This window comes from Monopterus albus, unplaced genomic scaffold (assembly GCF_001952655.1).
Source record: "Monopterus albus unplaced genomic scaffold, M_albus_1.0 scaffold57.1, whole genome shotgun sequence".
NCBI classification, from domain to species: domain Eukaryota; kingdom Metazoa; phylum Chordata; class Actinopteri; order Synbranchiformes; family Synbranchidae; genus Monopterus; species Monopterus albus.
The window spans coordinates 1019034-1023988 of NW_018127937.1; positions in this window are offsets into that span (position 1 = coordinate 1019034).

Here is a 4955-nt window from a genome sequence, read left to right on the forward strand (position 1 = left end):
GAGTCACTAATGCTGCTCTGTGTTTCCTGCAGTTTGAGCCAACGAGTCAGAGCAAAAACACTGAACAAGTTGAGTCAGGGGCTGATGAGCACAGCACTGATGAGCTTGCAGTGCAGCATGGGTAATTAGGCAGCTCAGACTAATCAATCATTACACTTCTCCTCCTACTCCCTCTTTAAAGGAAGTGCGGAGCAGATTAGCAGCTGGGTGGTTCCTTTATGTGTTACAGTGAAAGAACCCACCAGTAGGTTTTTAACTGAAAAACGCTCGACCTCTCATCACCCCAAACACCTGAAGAATCAGGTGCTCACAACATCTCCATAACTACAAAACTGAATTCAAACAGAATGGTTCAGCTTTCCCTTGTTGTTAAATGCTTTTTCAACACAGAGACTGCAGCTCACGCTTATGTCGTGTTAGGGTTTGTGAGGTGACATTCACAACATGTGAAATCGATCTTGTGTAGCTCAAAGCGTCTGTGTTTGCATACTGTGTTATATGTTTCAAGACTTAATCTCAGATAAAAGGTACAGTCAGGCCAAATTCCACCTGGTTTGCTCTCCTTTTAATTTTCTTCACTTTAAAGATTCAGTAACATCAAATGAAGACAGGCAAAGCTGCTCCTAGTGACAGTGTTAGGGTAAGAAGAAAGGGACTGAATTCAACACTAACCTTCTAGATTCACATTATTTCTATTATGCAAAGAACCAGCCATCGTTTATCAGACAGGACCGGTAAGGTGATGTGCACGTTTACAGCCGCGCTGCTCAGGCTCTTGTGAAGTGTTTCTGCCTCAGGATGAAAGGATACATACACCAGTGTCCCCTGTGGAGGCTGACAGGGCTCCTGCAGGTCCTTCTCCAACAGCACAGCAGGAGAAAAAAGCTTTTTAGAGTCACGGTCGATTCATCACGGTGCTAAGGAAGCTGCGAAAACATCACGTCTGCTGGGGCATCAAAAACCCCAGTGAACAGGTGGAGGGAAACTGAGGATCGAGCTTAAAGAGGTGTAGTGACAGGAAGGGAGAAGGAGGAGCGGTAAATCAGCTTCGTTATGCTGGGATAAGACTCCAGGATATTTCTGTCTTTCTACACTGTGTCTGATTAGTCGATCACAGAGTCGTACATTCTAACCGGGACTCTGGGCGGTAAGTGTGACAGAAATGACAACACCAACAATGAATGCTTTGGTATGTAAGCAATGTTTTCTGAATGAAAGTAAAGCTGGAACCATTCATGGCTACTGGTCAGGGAGATTTCAAAATAAAAGCTTTAACTTCTTGTTTTTTTTTTCCTCTGCTCATTCTTCATGTGTGTACTGGTAAAAATGAAATGAACTAGGGAATAAAATGATCCACTCAGTTGAGTCAATTCACCATCCTTATGATTCAGTCATGAGGTTTTAGGCGGTTTTCCTAGGACCCATTTAACCCAGAGTGTCCTTGACTAAGAGGATTCACCTTCCTGCTGTGGATGTGTAGAAGCTGTTCTGATCTGCCTTCCTGCAGAAATGAGTTGGTGCTTTGGTAAGTTTAGCTCAAAACGTTGGAGCAAGTAGTTCATCATCTTTTTAGCATGCATGCACACACACCACTGTACCACACCTCAGCGAAACTAGGGACCATCGGGTACGTCCCAGTTCCTTCATCTGATTATTCCTCTCTCCTTGATCCTTGCTCAAGCCAGAGTAACGATCAGCCACCGTGAAGGTTGTTCCAGAGCTCTTACTTCTACCTTGAAGAGATACGAGTGAGGATAGATGAGGCCATTCTTCACAGACCAACCTTACAGGTCAGACACACCATTTATTAGGAATCTGTGCAGCTGATCAGACTGATCAGATACCACAGAGATCACATCACCATAATCAAATGTATGTAACTATAAACAGCAGTTGGCTATAAAGGGGATGAGAGTAGGATTCAACCTGGACAGTAGAGCAGTAAACACAGCACCAAATAAAGTTTAATTTTAATGTCTTTTTCTTCCTTCTGTGGATCTCTTCTCTAATAAAACTGAGCTCATCACTGGTGTTTGTACTGGACTCACAGAGTTGTGGTCCTGAAGCCCCTCTGCTCTCTGCACAGTTACTACTGCTGAATCTGAAACTTCTGGATTTTTCAGGATTAACTTCTATTCTCTGAGCTTTGCAGGCACACCTTTGCTTTTTTTTTTTTTTAATGTTTGTGATTCCTGCCACACGAGTCAGCGACAGTGCTGCTGCTAGTGTCCAACCACAAACGCAACAAAACTGAAGAGGGAGACAGATACTGGGAAAAGTACCTGTTTACTGATGGTCACCCTGCCTTCGCTGGGTTGTGTCTCAGTATGGTTCGGTGCTGCTGACTGAAGCTCTGGCCCATCACGGGTTGGTGTTGTGTGCTTCTGTTTATCCTGTCCAGAGCCTGAGAACACCAAAATACTAGAGCGGGGCCGGCCTGCCATATGAAGAGATAAGAAGGTGCAGATGTGGCTGATGACAAAGGAGCCAAATGTCAAGCTGTCACAGCACAGGGTGGAGGAGCTGGGCCATTTCTCCAGAGGAGGTGTGAACGATGTAGGTGACGATGGCGGAAGATCTGGAGGCACATGAGGGTGGAGAATAAAAACCATTTTCTTTTACACAGCAATTACTGGAATAGAAAAAAAGCATGTATCAAATAACTGAGTTTTTAATCCAAATCCAGGTGGTAACATTTTGTGGTATTTGAAATCAGACAGTGACAAGAGCAGGTTGCATAGTAGTTACAGTGGTCAGTTAGTGGAGCAATTTTAAAAGCTCAAGCCGTTTCTGAAGTGCCCTCTCCTGCCTGTGTTGGGCCCTGTCACCATGGGCTGATTCACTGGGCCTCAAGCAAGAAGCACTTGTATGAACAGATTTGTTCTTCAGCAGCATGTACAAGAGTTTTAAGAGAATTTGTGACACTCAGATTTCCTTGTTGTCCCAGCAGTTTCTAGATTTCAGTAGTGGTCCTCACACTTCTTATGTTATGTTCCCCTTTAGAAATATAACCTGATTGCATTTCCATGAAATTAACAAAATCAGTCAACTTGATTGCACTGAAATCTACCAACAGGACTTTGTCTCATTTGTGTTTCTTATGAATTGCTGTTAACTTTGTCCACACTGCAAAGCATGAGACTTCCTTATACCGGCTGTCACAGTCTGATGACAGCTGTGCCAGAGGTCACAGCTCCAGTCTGTTCAGATTTCCTAATACAGATGTACACCTGTAGACAAGCTGTATCCTGCCTAGTTGTATGTACAACTGGGTGACAATGATAAGACAGACTGTCACCCAGTCCCCAGCAGGGCTGAGTCTCCAGAGCAGCGTCAGGTCTCCTCTGTCAGAAGAGGAAATCTCCTCCTTCCAAACCAGATCCCCTCACTGTGTCCAACCTGCTGTGTCGTCCTCATGAAGCCATTTAGTCGCCTAGAGCTGCAGCCATGAGTCAGTTCACTGGTAGAAAATTAACTGGCAGCTATTTAGAAGCAACAGTCACTGACATGTTCTGGTTCCACCTTCTTTAATGTGAGGAGCTGATGCTTTTCTTTGTCAGACATGAGAATCAGCTGAGTCTTTGTGGATCTGTTGGTTGGACACAATGAGATGTGAAGACCCCACCTTTGGCTCTGGAGAGTCACAGTGGGACTTTTTCCCAGTGTCTGACGTTCTGGGAATAAAAAGATCAATCAGATCATCAGGACGATGATAAGCTGATTGATCAGTGACCCTGCTGGTTGGACTTCCACTCAGGGCGGCTATGGCTCAGGTGCAGCGCGGTCGTCTCCCAAGGTTGGATGTTCAATTCACGGTGCCTGCAGTCCACATGTCAGTGTCCTTGGCCAAGGCAGTGCCTTGCAGGGACAGCACCACTATCGGTGTGTGTGTGTGAGATGGCGCTGCCGATAGTTGCCTCGGTTCTGCACCGGAAACAAGTACGATGTGTAACAGACTTGGCCAAATAAAGCAATTATCTTTAGTCAGGAGTTTGTCTGCTGTAGATATGTCTGGATAAAAACAAACAGTCAGCACGCAGTAACTAAAGGACAAGACGAAAATCAGACACATTAACACACAGAGCCTGACACCCGCAGCAGTAACCTGGGACCCTACAGGGACCTGAATGGACTGATTCTCTGTTAATGAACTGGTTCGCACAGAGTTTTTTGCACCTGTCCTTCTCGATTTCTCTGCGAGGACTTTGGATGTTTGATACGGTGAATTGTAGAAATGCTGGGAAAAACAGGCACATTTTCAGTGTCCTCAAAGCTGTTTATGATGCACTCAGCTCTTCACATGAAGAGTGACACCTGAGCTGTGAAAAGCACATCAAGGCTGTGTGAAGAATGAAAAGCATTCCCACCTGGTCGATCACTGTGTGAAGTCGGTCACACTGCCTGATTTTGAAAGATGGGAATATTGTTGGATGCGTACACCGAGCAGGGTTTCAGACACTGTTGGTCAGTCTGACGAGCACTGTGTGTGAAGCAGTGTAGAGGGAGAAAGGAGAAAATACTCCAGGGAATCCTCTGCACTTGAGCACTGCTCATGGTTTAATACTGCACAGGAGTAAATAACCAACAGTTAGGACCAACTTGTTTCAACTGTGTTTAATGTTTCCAGCCAAAGGCACCAGGATTTTTTTGATTTATTTATCATTATCTTTGGTTTCCACATCATTCCACCTTAAGGAAGTAGGTAATCTTGGCAGCACTTCTGAAATGTAAAAGTTTCTGCACAGACTTGAAGTTCAGTCTGACTTGTTTTCTCCAGCGAGAGAGAAACTGGAGAAAAAGTTTGTGCATTTGAGAAGAAAGTACCTCAAGGGCACCTTTTCCCAGGAGCTGTGGGGACAACTGATTATCAGCAGTGTACTGGATCAGTGTTTGAAAATCAAAGTCATTCACACAGCAGGTATATTCAGTACAGCAGGGTCCTGAGGGGCGGGAAA